The sequence below is a fragment of the Orycteropus afer genome, unplaced genomic scaffold (assembly GCF_000298275.1).
Source record: "Orycteropus afer afer isolate SDZICR_OR568_19922 unplaced genomic scaffold, OryAfe1.0 scaffold00281, whole genome shotgun sequence".
NCBI lineage: Eukaryota > Metazoa > Chordata > Mammalia > Tubulidentata > Orycteropodidae > Orycteropus > Orycteropus afer.
The window spans coordinates 1371664-1387341 of NW_006921868.1; positions in this window are offsets into that span (position 1 = coordinate 1371664).

The window sequence follows — 15678 nt, forward strand, 5'->3', positions numbered from 1 at the left end:
TCACTTTCAGCAAGCAAGGTTGTGTCATCTGAGTATCTCAGGTTATTATTGAGTCTTCCTCCAATCCTGATGCCCCATTGTTCTTCATATAATTCGGTTTCTCAGATTATTTGCTCAGCATACAAGTTGAATAAGTATGGTGAAAAGATACAACCCTGACACACTCCCTTCTGATCTTGAACCATGCAGCTTCACCTTGTTCTGTCTGAACAACAGCCTCCTGATCTATGTATAAGTTCCTCATGAGTACAGTCAAGTGTTCTGGAATTCCCATTCTTATCAATGTTATCTGTAATTTGTTATGACCCACACAATCTAATGCTCTTGCATAGTCTATAAAACATAAGTAAACATCTTTCTGGTATTCTTTGCTTTCAGCTAAGATCCATCTGACATCAGCAATGATATCCCTGGTTCTATGTTGTCTTCTGAATCCTGCTTGCATTTCTGGAAGCTCTCTGTCAATAATCTGCTGCAACATTTTTGAATTATCTTCAGTAAGATTTCACTTGCGTGCAATATTAATGATAATGTTAGATAATGTCTTTATTCTGTGGGGTCACCTTTCTTTGGAATGGGCACAAATATGGATCTCTTCCACTCAGTTGGCCAGGTAGCTGTCTTCCAAATCTCTTAGCATAACTGAGCGAGTGCCTCCTGCTGGGCATCGTTTTGTTGAAACATGTCAACGGGTATTCCATCGATTCCTGGAGCCTTGTTTTTCATCAACTCCTTCAGTGCAGCTTCTACTTCTTCCTTCAATACCATCGGTTGTTGATCATATGCCAGCTCTTGAAATGGATGAACATTGACCAATTCTTTTTGGTACATTGACTCTGTGTAGTCTAGTAGTAATAGTAGGAGGAGCAGTAGTATCTATTGTTATTGTTACTATTATTATGTAGTAGAGTGCCTGAAGTAGAAATATATACATAGATCTAGTTGCTACTTCTTTTGCCATCTCCCTTCAGTTTTCCAGTATTTCCCCTTCAGTATTTTCAAATTCTTGGTGCCCAAATTCTACCAGTCCCTCATTTCCCTTGGATTCTGACTGATAATTTCTTACACAAGGCACCTGGTTCCAATTTTTTTGATGACTATACAATGTCCCTCCAGAACCAAACTTGCTGATTTTGAGTGGATTCTGATTCATAGCGACCCCCATTGGGTTTCCAAGGATGTAAATCTTTATGGAAGCAGACTGCCCCATCTTTCTTCGGTAGGACAGCTAGTGGGTTCAGGCCACTAACCTTTTGGTTAGCAGCCAAATGCCTTAAACACTACACCACCAGAGCACCTTATGAAATGCCCCTAGACAATTCCAAAGCAAGGTCTCTGGTTAAACCTTGACTGAAGAACAATACTAGGCCTGAGGTGAACTAAAGGCTTTTACTCTTTCTTCTTTGTATTATAGTCAGCATAACTTGCTTTACCCATCCAGCTTCAGGGATGAGAACCATAAGTCTGTGTGCTGAGAGATGGGAAAGAGAGAGGCAGAGACAGACATACAGAGAGAGCAAGATAGAGACAGCAAGAGAGAGAACATAAATATGAATGTAAGACTCATAAGTGGGGGTGAAGTTTTTTCTAGGTATGCTTTCCACATGGAGATAGGATGCATACGGTGACCGTGTCTAGGAGTTGTGGAAAGGGAGCTGAGAAAATCTGCTCTATCTCTGGCAGATGTTCAAAGAGAAAGCAGTTAACAGCAGTCCTATCTCTAGGATACACCATCACTGCCCTTTAGTAAACCATGATCCAGTGAGGGTTAAGCTCTCACCAGACTTGACATTCTTGTCCTTGTTTCTTAGGAAGGACTAAATGGTGGAGAGAGAGTTGTCAACTTCCTTCCCAGGGATGGAGGTGATATCCTTTTCTCTGTGGACCAAGGAGGAGATGTGGCATAAGGAGAAGTTCTGCCCTTAACATTCACCTTGGTTTTCAGGGGTGGAAAAATTGACCTCATTTTCCCTTTTTCTTAGTTCAATTTCCATCCCTTTGGCATCTTGTTACTTTTCACTCACTCAATCATTTAATTGCCTCATCCAGGTGGCTGGTGGGGATCACAACTGCTCGTCTTTGGACCCCCTCTGTTTCCAGCAATTATCCCTGTCTCCCCCTCGGAGCTGCACCATATGCCAGATTGGAGCTTGTGGGGGACCAGGACAGATTTTAGGAGAAATTTTAATTTAGTATCATCACTGAGAGTGACACCCTTGGGTAAAGTGTTCATATCAAATACACATATACAAAAAAGGAGTTTTTATTGTCTTTGTTATTAATATAATTCCATTTTTGTTATACATTTCTCTGCTTGTTATTTTCAGTTAGCAGTATTCGTGTAACTCTGGTACAGAATTTTAATGTTATTCTAAGTGCTACAGGAAGCTATTGGAAGTTTTTGAACATGGTGGAGGAGGGGGGTTGTTTTTTTTTAAAGATTACTCCCGATCAAGCCCAACACCATCTGTGATGAAATACCTCAAGTGCACAGCATCCCACTCCCTGCCCAGACCTTCAGTTCCCTGCTTCTTACACCAACATCCTAGGTTTTCTAGACCCAATGCCACCCCCACAAAATATCCTCACACCCAGACTATCTGCCACCCAGCTGCCCCTCACCAAAGTCCCATCACTCACTGCTCTCTTTGTATTCACTTGTAAATCCTATATCTGAAGAACTAATTTCCTTTCAACTTTGCTTCTTTGAAGTCTTATTCCTTTGAATTATTTTCACTTCTTTTATTCTGGGGGAAAATTCCTAATGGTTGTTTTCATGAGAATTGTGATGGGGAGTTTTCTACCAGCAAATATATTCTGCAGTGTTCTCTCAGTGAATCAATGAATCTAGAGTTTAAAAGAAGCTTAGAGGTCATATAAGATAATTGCCCAGCCAGGGCAAGAATCCTTTTTTCTTTTTTAATACTGTTTAATGGTCATCAAAGCTCTGGTGGCCTAGTGCCTAAGGCATTTGGCTGCTAACCAGAAGGTTGGCAGTTCAAATCCACAAGCCACTCTGGAAGGAAAACTGGGCAATCTACTTATGTGAAGATTTACCGCCTTGGAAGCCCAATGGGGGTCACTATGAGTTGGAATCAACTCAATGGCAGTCAGTGAGTGTGAGTGTGATTGGTCATCAAATTGATACTTCCTATGAATGGGAACTCACTACCTTTTTAAAAAAAAAAAAAAAATATTGTGATTTTGGTGAAAATTTGCAGAGCAAATTCACTTTCCAGACAGTAGCTCATATACACTTTGTCTCATGACATTGACTGCAATTTATCACAGTGCAACAGCTCCCCTCCCACTTCCTCCCCAAATTACCTCTTCCTTGTGTCCTCCCCTCCCATGCACTCCTGCCTCCTGACCTGTCTCCCTGTGCATACACAGCCCTTCTATTCTCCCATGATTGATCTCTCCAGGAGTGTATCTACCTAATGTAAATATTGAGGTCATATGCTTGTCCTTTGTTTGGCTAGAAACCACAGGAGTGAGTTTAATTCCAAACCTGAAGGTCAGCTAGGGGCCACAGTCTCAGTAGTTGCATCTGGCTCTATCAGACCATCACATCTGGTCCCCCCCCCCTTTTTTTTAAATGATTTTGAGTTTTACCCCACATTGTCCTCCCACTCTCTCCAGGATTTCCTACATAGATCCCGCTCTGAGTGCTTGACAGTGGTAGCTGGGCACCATCTAGTTCTTCTGGTCTCATAGACATATAGGCTGAGAATTGCATGGTGTACAAGTTGCTTGGACTAATTGTTTCCATGGATCTTTGGTTTCCTTCATTATTTGTTGTTCTGGGTGAGGAGAGACCCATCATTGCATCTAGATGGCTGCTTGGAAGCTTTTAAGATCTCAGTCACTACTCACCAAAGTAGGATGTGGAACAATGTTTTTGTGTAGTACGTTATGCCAATTGAGTTTGATGTCCCCTGTGACTATGGTCCTGACCCCACAGGTCCAACTACTTGCTCCCTCTAGGTAGCTAGCTGGCTGTGGCTAAGAAGTGACTATAACCTTGTCTCTTGTCAGCTCTATTGTATACCTGGACATTCTTACAGAACATACAAATATATTTATAAAAACATTGTCTTCCAACCCTATACATGGTCATGGGCATGCTCCCACCTGCATAGACATACATGGTAGAACTCAATACCTTAAAGGCCACTTTATTTCATCATTTGACAGCTTTGACTGTGAGACTTTTTTTCTTATATTTTGCTGTCTTCCAAAGTGCCATCATTGTCAATCTTTAACTTACACTTCCCAACTCAGAGTATTCCCATTTTACCTTCCTACTATCTAATTGTAAATTCCCCAAACCACAATGACTTTGTTTTCTCATAAAGAATATCTGTGCTCAGGTTTTAGACCTTTTATAGCTTTATTGAAGTCTAATTGACATACTATGAACTGCACATATTTAAAATGCAGAATTTGATGAGTTGTCACATATGGATTCACCTATGGATCATCATCACAATCAAGACAGTGAACATATATTTCACCCCCAGAAGTTTCCTCCTGCTTGTTTGTCATCCTTTCCTTCATCGATGTCTCTCACCCTTTTTTTTTTTTTTTGAAGCAAATCCTGACTTGCTTTCTGTCACTATGCATTAGTTTGTATTTTCCAGAATTTTATATGTGTAGAATCATACAGTTTGTATTAGTGTTTTTTTTGTGTGTGTGTGTCTGACTACTTCCACTTAGAATCATTACTTTGAGATTCATCCATGTTGTGTCAATAGTTCACCCCTGAGTAATATTCCATTGTGTAGATGTACCACAATTTGTTTATCCATTCTTCTGTTGATGAACATGAGTTTCCTCTGCCCTGAATTTATAAATAAGGCATTTGTGTACAAGTCTTTGTATAGAGATAGTCTCATTTCTCTTAGGTAACTACCTAGGTCTGGAATGGCTGGATCATATGGCAGGTATATGTTTACATTTTTAAGAAGGTGACAAACTTTTCCATATGATTATACAATTTTCCATTCCCACCAGCAGTATATGAGAGTTCTAGTTCTCTCTCATCCTCACCACCACTTGACATGGTCAGTCTTTTATTTTTAACCCCTGCTCAATTTTGATCCTGTGATTTGAGAATACATTGGACTCATGCGTACATTTCCACAAAGATCTATGACAGACTTAGTAGTCACTGTTTTTGATTACTTGAAACTATCTGGGTGTATTTAATTTTCTGGTTAACAAAAATTATTAAGAACTAACCTTGTGTTACTAAGGATTTATGGATGAAAACAACTAGGTCATTTTCTAGTAAACAATCCTAAGAGACTTAAGACACAGGTGTAATGGATTGGCTATTTGGTGGCATGGAAGAGGGAGACACAAAACAACATGATATGTTCAGATACTACAATTGGTTCAATGTTTCTTGAATATAGGGTAGAGGCAGCAGACTACAAGGTTAGACTATGGTACATTATGAAGTCCCTTGTCTACCACAGTAAAGGGCTGGTGATGGCAACTGTCTTAGTTCCCTAGTGCTATTGTAACACAAATACTACAAGTGGGCAGCTTTAAAAACAGAAAGTTATTTTCTCACTGTTCTGGAGGCTAAAAGTCCAAATATAAGAGTCTTGGCCATGTGGATTCCTTCCTTGTCAGTAGCCCTGGGCATTTCTTTCTTGCATAATAGATGATCCTCATATTGTGTTGTGTTCCTATTTCTGTGTTTACTATTTTTATCACTCAGAAACAATTAAACTTAAAACCTAGCAAACTAAGCTATGATCTAACTAATTAACATAAAAAGAAAATCTTATTTCCAAATAGGATTACATCCACAAGTATAGGGGTTAGGATTCAAACACATATTTTTGGAAGACACAATTCAATGCATAACAGGAATGATTAAGGAGTTTGAAAAGTGGATCTGTACTTTATAAAACTATCTCTGACAGTGAAAATGAGAAGATTGCTCTGTCCTGAGACACAGGCCCTACTGCACATCTCTGTTAATTTGTATCTTTCCTTAGACTCCTTTGGATGGATTTGGAGCATCCCTCTCTGTTTAAAATCTAACAAATCTTTGGCTTTAAAAAATCAAAGTTGTAGTAACTGTGCTTGGGTCCCACTGCTGTGTTCTGTGGACATGATGGTTTTCAAGGTGTCAATGCTGAACAAAAGGTGAGTTCTTGTAGGAAAAGTCTTTGGCTTGGGCTGTTATGTCATCTGCCAGTGCCCTGTAAGGGTGTACTTTCCTGGGGTGTCCATTTGGCAAGATGTTGAAAAAATCACCTGGTTACATGGGGTAAAGTGAGAGGCCAGGGCTGGGTCTTTTCTCTCTCTGTGTGTGTATATGTGTGTGTAGGGCTGACAATCAACTGGGACATGCAGATACAGTTAGACCATACTATAGATTGAATTATGTTCCCCAAAAAATGTATGTTAAAATCCTAACCTTTGAACCTGTGAATGTGACTCTGCTTTGAATAAGGGGTTTTCTTTTGTTCTGTCAATGAGGTAAGACCAGAGTGGGATAGGTCGGTCCCTTCGGAGTCATTTCTTATAACAAGAGAAAACAAACACAGAGAGAGACACGTACACAGGAAGGAGAGACCATGTGAAGAACTAGGAGACAAGGAACGCCAAGGAACTCCCAGGGCTACCAACAAGGAGGGACCCTCCTCTGTAGCAGATGTCCTGATTTGGACTTCTGGCTTCCAAAACAGTGAGACTACGGTATATTTCTGTTCTTTAAAGCCACCTGCTTGTGATATTTTTTGTTATGGTAACACTAGAAAATTAAGAAAGACCATTTGTTAAAATATCAAAATACTTCTATACAAATTGGAGGAGTCTCTGGGTGGCACAAAGCGTTAAGTGCTCAATTACTAGCTGAAAAATTGGCTGTTTGAGTTCATTCAGAAGCACCTCAGAAGACAGGCCTGGCAATCTGCTTCCAGAAGTTCACAGCCTTGAGAACCCTACGGAGCAATTCTACTCATGGGATCACCATGAGTTGGAATTGACCTGAGGCCAACTGACAACAACAAAAAACATACAGATTGGTCAACAACGGCTTCTCTGAGTACCCCAATTACTGCAACACCCTGATCTTACATAAATGAGGTTCCAGGACCCTGGTGTAATGCAACAGCTGGCATCTTCCCTGTTTGGTCTAGTGGTACAATGATTAAAGCATTCGACTGCTAACCAAAAGGTCTGCAATTCGAACCCACCAGCTGCTCATTGAAAATAAGATGAAGGAGTTTGCTTCCATAAAGATTTTCAGCCTTAGAAACCCTATGGGGCAGTTCTTCTCCATCCTACAGTCTTGCTATGAGTCAGAGTCAACTCGACAGCATTGGGTTTGATTTTTGGTTTACACCATAATGGTCATTATGATCATTAAACATTTAAAGTTTATATCATCATCAAGAAACAGAATGAGTAGGTGAAGGAAATACTGTGCCAGTCCAATCCAGTACACATCACACTATGTCGGGGGTGGTACTTACGTGTTTAGAAATAAAAACACACTAAAGTCTCCCTCTAAATAAGCATAAATGTTTCACCAATAAGCCAGCAGTGTCTAGAGGGAAACCATACCACAGAGAATAACTCAAGCAAAGTTGAAATGAGCACCTCAGTGATGCTTTATATTCTGTAGAAATTTAAGGGATTCAGTGTCAACTTTCAAGTTGGTGGTTGATTTTTCTGAGCAAGGGTGGTTTCCTTTTACTTTGACTAACAGTTGGGTTGGAGCCACAGTGAAAGCAAATTTTTTTTTTGTTGTTGTTGTTAGCTTCAATATAATTTTCATCACACTTGGTTTTTAGACACTGAAATTGCCCATGATTATTTCTGTCCTATCTCTATGGTAATACAGACAATTATAATGGATTATCCTTTTGTTTTCCTGGTCATTTGTTGATGCCTTTTTTGTTGTAAGAATGTGAAAACATAAGGCAATTTCACCAATTACTGGTAATGTTATTCAGATATTTAATTTATTTTCTGCATGCATAATCAGCCATAAATACATTTTAACTAATGGAGATGACAGGGGAGTAATATAATTTGAGCCAAAACAAATTCAAAATAACATCAAGAAGGAAATACAAAAACCATGGGAAGGAAAAAAATAGAGAACTCAATCTGTCTTTGGTGTCTCTGATGCCAAATCTTCCAATGTGGGCCAGGCCTTTTGCATTCATCTGCCCTTTGGGTTAATGTAAAATAATGGGGCAGTCCCTGGGTGGTGCAAATGGTTAACATACTCAGCTGGTAACCAAAAAGCTGGAGGTTCAAGTCCACCCAGTGGTTCCTTGGAAGAAAGTTCTCGTGGTCTACTTCCATAAAATCAGCCATTGAAAACCCTAGGGAGCATAGTTCTACTCTGATACAAGTGGGTCACCATGCACCCAGATGACTGGATAGCAATTCCTTTTAGAATAAAGAATGCTCACTGCCGTTGAGTCGGATCTGACTCATAGTGACCCCTCCTTGGGTTTCTGAGGTGGTATCACTACGGAAGTAGATTGCCCAACCATCCTTCCGAGGAGTAGCTGGTGGGTTTGAAGCACCAGTCTTCTGGTTAGCAGTCAAATGCCTTAAGCACTACGCTACCACAGCTCCCAGAATAAAGAAAAGGTCTAGCAAATTGTGTGGTATATCAAAACACACACACATACACAATCAGTAATTGTTTCCTAAAAATCTAGTTGACTGTATCCGTGTACTTTCGAGTTGTTTCACCTAAGGCTATTTTAAATCTCCCCTCTGTCCTTTAGCTCAATGACCAAAGCTCAAAGTGGAGGAGTGAGCCTTGCAATTAGAATGATTACATTAATTGTGATGATTCTGTGTTGCTGCTTTGTTTTGTTGGGTAACAACCATTTTGAAATACTAAGTTGCAAATGTGCACATATATTGCGTACTAGATTTTTAATTTTCCAGCATTGTGTCCTTATGGATTAAAGACATCTAAACAGTCAACTTCGAGTCGGGGAGTTAGAATGAAAACCAGACTACCAAAATGGAAGTGCCTCTTCCAGCAAAACAAAACCTACTTTGACTCCAGTTTGTTGCAAGTTACAGACACCATCTGAATGCCTGCCTGCTACAAATCTCATTTATGGACTTTCTTCATACCTTGGGTTTTGAGCTTCCTAACCCCGACTCAACGGCATATAACAACAACAACAACAACCCTCCAAAAAACCAGATGAGTCAATTCCAACTCGTAGCAACACTATAGGACAGTGTTGTTGTTGTTGTTGTTATGTGCCATCGAGTCGGCCCCGACTCATAGCGACCCCTCCTTGGGTTTCCGAGGCAGTATCACTACGGAAGTAGGATTGCCCAACCTTCCTTCCGAGGAGTGGCTGCCTTATTGGTTTCAAAGGCTGGAAATCTTTACAGAAGCAGACTGCCACCAGCCATGGAGAGGCTGGTAGGTTCAAACTGCTGACGTTTCGATGAGTTTAGTGAACCTGGCAAATCCAGGCAACTTTTCTCTTGTCAGAAAAGACTCCCAACAGCTGCTCAACTTCTTTCTAAAACCCTTCCTGTTTGAATACTGATTATGCCAGGGAGAAGCTCACTTTGCTGCTCTCTATCTTTAACATCTGTCAATCTCCACTCCTGATAAAAAGGTTGTGTGACCTATTCATGGCTGTTTTCCAGGTGGGTTGGTACCAGAAATACGGGCAACCCATCTGCAGATCTGGATGCTCTCCTGTTTTTATAATTTCAGGAAGCCTGCATTAGATTATTTTAAATTGTTGTTGCCTTACCCAGAGGAAAGCATGTAAATGGATTGTGAGCCTGTGACTTGATCTGAAAGAATTTCTTACCTTCTTGATGCTGTCTTGCATTTTTCCTGGCTCAGCAAACCATCCCAGGGGGTCCCAGTAGCACTAGTGGCTAAGTCTGGAGGTCTTTCATTGCCTTATCATAAGAGCAGAAAGTCACATTTATATCCACGAGTACAGAAAGGTATGGGCCGTTGAGGCCTTGGTAAGGAGGTCTGGGTTGCCCTGGGAGGTACAAGGGAGAATGCAGAAATTTCTTAGATGTCAAAGGGGCCTTTTTCCTGGCTTACAATCTAAAATAAATGCAGTGGTGGGTGGCTGTTCACAGGCTCAACTTCCCTAGCTAGTTCCCTCTGCTGTTTGCTCTTTCTTCCACACACTCTGGCACTTCTTGATTTCTATCTCTGTCTTTGGGAATAGATTCATGTGTCTTAAGCTTGTCGAACAATTGCACGCCTGAGGGGCATTAAATGAGAATCGGAGCTGCAGAGTGGCATCCTCAATCATGCATGACCCCAAAATAAGTAAATATCGTTTCACCTTTTGACAGTATTTTCCAAGAAAAGCATTTTACATTCTGGCTGCCTTTCCCAATATCCACACCACTTGGTTGCATATTATTTGTTTGCTGTTTCTCAAAGAGGAGAATGAAGTGGTTGATGGTGTGAGGGGCTGAGTTTACTGTCCTTTGATAACATTAGTGTTTCCTGGGCCACTGGAACTGATTCTGAATCTTGTGACCGTTAGGCATAGACCTAAAATGCAGAGCTCCCAAGCAGGGCCATTTAATAGATTGTGTTTGGAAGAAATATCCATCCCTTCATCTCTAGATTTATGTCTCACAGAATTACTAAAAGATGAATATGGAAGTACAGTGGGACAGTTTTTGAGACCAAATCCAAACACAAATGTGCCTTATTTTGAAGCCAGTAGTCACCAAGTCACCAGTGGATGGTGCTGACAGTTGAATATGACTCAAGGCATCATGGGAATCTGGCTGATTACATTAATTGTGATGACACTGTGTTGCTGCTTTGTTTTGTTGGGTAACAATCATTTTGAAATTCTGAGTTGCAAATGTGCACATATATTGCATACTAGATTTTTAAGTTTCTACCATTGTGTCCTAATGGACTGAAGAAATGTAAACATTCAAAATTTCACTAATCTAGAATAGGTTCCATGGGAGCTCTGGTAGCGTAGTGCCTAAGGCAATTGACTGCTAATCAGAAGGCTGGTGGTTTAAACCCACCAGCCACTCCTCAGAAGGAAGGTTGGGCAATTTACTTCCATAGTGATACTGCCTCAGAAACCCAAAGAGGGGTTGCTATGAGTCGGGTCAGGCCCGACTCGACGGCATATAACAACAACAGAATAGATTCCAGACTTGCTGTTTGGAGTAAAGGACCTTTGGTTATTGAGATATAATTGACATTAAAAAAAAATGCACAAATCTAAAATGTACAGCTCAATGAGTTTTGACAACTGTAAACTGGTATAACCACTACCCAATGCAAATGGATTTCCATCATCCTGGAAAGTTCCTTATGGCTCTTTTGCAGTCAGTCCCTCTCCTAATTCCCACATTCTGCAACCACTTTTATCACCCTAGATTAGCTTTGCCTGTATTTGTATTCAATATATAGTGATTCTAATAGTTTGAACTCTTTTGTTTCTAGCTTATATTACTCTAAATATGCTGACTTTCAGGAGCTCTGGTGGTGTAATACCTAAGGCATTTGATTGCTAACCAGAAGCCTGGCAGTTCAGACCCACCAGCCATTCCTCAGAAGGAAGATTGGGCAATCTACTTCAGTGGAGATACCACCTCAGAAACCCAAGGAGGGGTTGCTATTAGTCGAATCGACTTGGTGGCATATTTGCACTTACACATATTGATTTTGAGATTTATGCATGTTGTTGTGTGTATTAGTTGTTCTATTATTATTATTACTATTAAATTCTGAGTAGTATTTAAGAGTTCATCATTCTCCTGTTGATGGACATGTACATTGGTTCTACTGTTTAGCCACTATAAATGTTCATGTAAAAGACTTATGTAAACTTATGTTTTCATTTCTTGTGGGTAAATACCTAGAGGAATACATGGTTCATAGTGTACATATATATTTAAATTTATAAGAAATTGACATATAGTTCTAAAAGTGGTTGTGCATTGCATACTCACACCAACAATCTACAAGAATTCCACATGCTCCATATACTTGTCAACATTTGGTGTTGACAAATGGGAAGCATCAAAAGAAGATGGAAGGAATACACAGAGTCACTGTACCAAAAATAACTGGTTGATCTTCATCTATTTCAGGAAGTGGCATATGTGCAAGAACCAATGGTATTGAAGGAGGAAGTCAAAGCTGCACTGAAGGAATTGGCGAAGAACAAGGCTTCAGGAATTGGAACACCCATGGAGATGTTTCAACAAACGGATGTCCCACTGGAGGCACTCACTGGATTATGCCAAGAGATTTGTAAGAGAGCTACCTGGCCAACTGACTGCAAGAGATCCATAGTTGTACCCATTCCAAAGAAGGGTGATGCCAAGAATGTGGAAATTATTGAATAATATCATTAATATCGCATGCAAGTAAAATCTTACTGAAGATAATTCAAAAACAGTTGCAGCAGTATATTGACAGATAATTCCCAGAAATGCAAGCTGGATTCAGAAGAGGATGTGGAATGAGGAATATCATTGCTGATGTCAGATGGATCTTAGCTGAAAGGAAAGAATACCAGAAAGATGTTTACTTGTGTTTTATTGACTATGCAAAAACATTTGATTGTGTGAATCATAACAAATTGTGGATAACATTGAGAAAATGGGAATTCCAGAACACTTAATTGTACTTGTGAGGAACATGCACATAGACCAGGAGGCTGTCATTTGAACAGAACAAGGGGACACTGTGTGGTTTAATATCAAGAAGGGAGTGTGTCAGGGTTGTGTCCTGTCACCATATGTATTCAATCTTTATGCTGAACAAATAATCTCAGAAGCTGGTTATTTGTGAAGAAGAATGTGGCATCAAGATTGGAGGAAGAATCTTTAACAACCTGCAGTATGCTGACAACACTGCTTTGCTTGCTGAAAATGAGGTGACTTGAAGCACTGTTGAAGACTGAAGAATACAGTACGCAGTATGGATTACATCTCAATATAAAGAAAACAAAAATCCTCACAATTGGATCTATAAGCAGCATCATGATGAATGGAGAAAAGATTGAAGTTGTTGAAGAATTCACATTGCTTAGTTCTACAATCGATGCCAATGGAAGCAACAGTCAGGACATCAGACGATGTATAGCACTGGTCAGGTCAGCTGCAAAGGATCTCTTTCATCCTTTGATGAAACACAGGAGCAAAGATGTCTTCCTGAGGACTAAGGTGCACTTGAAACAAGCCATGGTATTTTCAATCACCTCATATGTATGTGAGAGCTGGACGATGAATAAGGAAGACCGAAAAAGAATTGATGCTTTTGAGTTGTGGTGCTGGTGAAGAATGCTGAAAGTCCCATGGACTGCTAAAAGAACTAACAAATCTGTCCTGGTGGAGGTGCAGCCAGAATTCTCCTTGGAAGTGAGAATGGCTAGACTTCATCTCACCTACTTTCATGTTATCAGAAGGGACCATTCCCTGGAGAAGGGTGTCATGCTTGGTAAGGTGAAAGGTCGACGAAAGAGGGGAAGGCCCTCAGCTAGAAGGATTGACACAGTGGCTGCAGTGATGCGCTCAAGTATAGCAAGGATCACAGAGCTGGTGTAGGACTGGACAGTGTTTCATTCTGCTGTGTATAGAGTTGCTATGAGTCACAGATGACTAGACAGCACCTAACAACAACAAAAACAATGATGGCCAATGATCATGAACATCTCTTCATGTATTTGCTGGTCACCTGAATATACTTCTTGATGAAGTGTCCATTCATGTCTTCTGCTCATTTTTCAATTGGTTTGTTAATCCCTTTCCTGTTGAGGTTTTGGAGTTTTCTATAAATCTCAGAGATAAGTCCCTTGCCAGATATGTAATTATCAACAAACATGAATTTATTGCTGTCATTTTTGTTATGTGCTTTTTCATGGTGTTGATTTCTTTGTTTCCATATAATTTTCTGTGCTGAGCTTGTTTTGTTTATGAACTGTGTTATCACTTCCTTAATTGCTATTGTTTTAGTATTTGCTAGATATTAGTTGCTGGTCCTCTTTTTTTATATTGATGTGAAGGTTTATCATTTTTCTTTGTGGTTATCCTGTGTTTATAGTTTTCTTCCCAAGTTTAGAAAGTCTGTTCCATCTTTTAGTTATCTTGACTTCCCTACCATTTAGAAAGCCTATAACTACACAATTTTTTCCCTTTTTTGGTTTGTAGTTGCCCTAATTTGTTAATTGATGTCTCTGTTCCCTTTTTACAATCTTGTAGGCTTATTTACTTTGGATACTTCCTTAGTTGTGTTGGCTTCTGGGTTATGTCATCATTTGTGTTAAGGGTCAATTATTGTTTGCCGCTGTTGGTTCTCTGTCCAAAGGACTCCCTTTAGCATTTCTTGTAAGGTTTGTCTGGGTTTAACAAATTACCTTAATTTCTGCTTATTTGGAAATGTCCCAATTCCACCATCATATTTGAGGGACAGTTTTGCTGGGTACATAATTCTTGGTTGGAAATTTTTCTCTTTCGGGGTTTTATACATATCATCCCATTGTCTGCTCATCTGCATGGTTTCTGCCAAGAAATCCAAGCTTAGTCTTATTGGTTGCTCCTTGTAGGTAACTTTTTGTTTTTCCCATGCTGCTTTTAGGATTCTTTCTTTGTCTTTGATTTTGGTGAGTCTGATGATGATATGTCTTGGTGATTTTCTTTTGGGGTCTATCCTGTTTGAGGTTTGTTGGACTTTTAAAATGGATATATCCTCATCTTTCATCATATCAGGGATGTTCTCTTCCAACAAATCTTGGACAATTTTCTCAGTGGTTTTCTTTTTCTGTTCCTGTTCTGGAATTCTGATTACACACAGGTTATTCTTTTTGATGTTATCCCACATGAACCTTAGGCTTTCTTCATTTTGTTTTGATCTTTTTTCTGATTGTTCCCTTTCCAAAGAAGTATTGAGGTATTTGGCTTCAGTGTCACTAGTTCTGTCTTCTGTTGATTCAATTCTACTCTGTTACCAGTTCAATGTCTTATCTATTTCTGAAAGTTTAGTATTAATCTTCTGGATTTCTGTCTGCAGATTTTGTATCATTTCTAATTTTTCATTTATTTTGTCAGTTTGCTCTAGTATTGTCTTTCAAAATTTTTCTAGGTTTTTCTCTGTGTTTTCCTCAATTTTGTCAGTGTTTTCCTTGACCTGTCTCTCAATTCATTAAGGTACCTAAATGTAATTCTCTTGAACTCCTTATCATAGAGTTCTGATGCTGTGTCTTCCTCAGGGATACATTTTTGAGTCTGTATCCTGATCCCTTGTTTCTCCTGCTTTATCTTGTTTCTTTGTCTGCACTGTTATGCTGTTGTCTTTGAGGTATTGTGGCATTTTTATGTTTATATTTAATTGGTGATTGTATGTTGGAGTGATTTGCTCATGATTTTTGTTTGTTTGTTTGTTATCTATGTAACCAGTATACTGTGCTTGCTCCTCTATTCACTAATTGACAGTACTTATACAATCACTACCTGTCTTCTTTCCCATTTTCAGCCTCCTGTATGTCCCTGCTGTCCTTGGCAAACAGAATCTATTCTTAGGTCCCTGATATCCAAATGAGAATATTCTAACTTAATTAATTTATTTTTTTCAGTGACTGATTTTTTTTTTAATTATTTATTGTGATTTGGGTGAAGATTTACAGAGCAAATTCGCTTTCC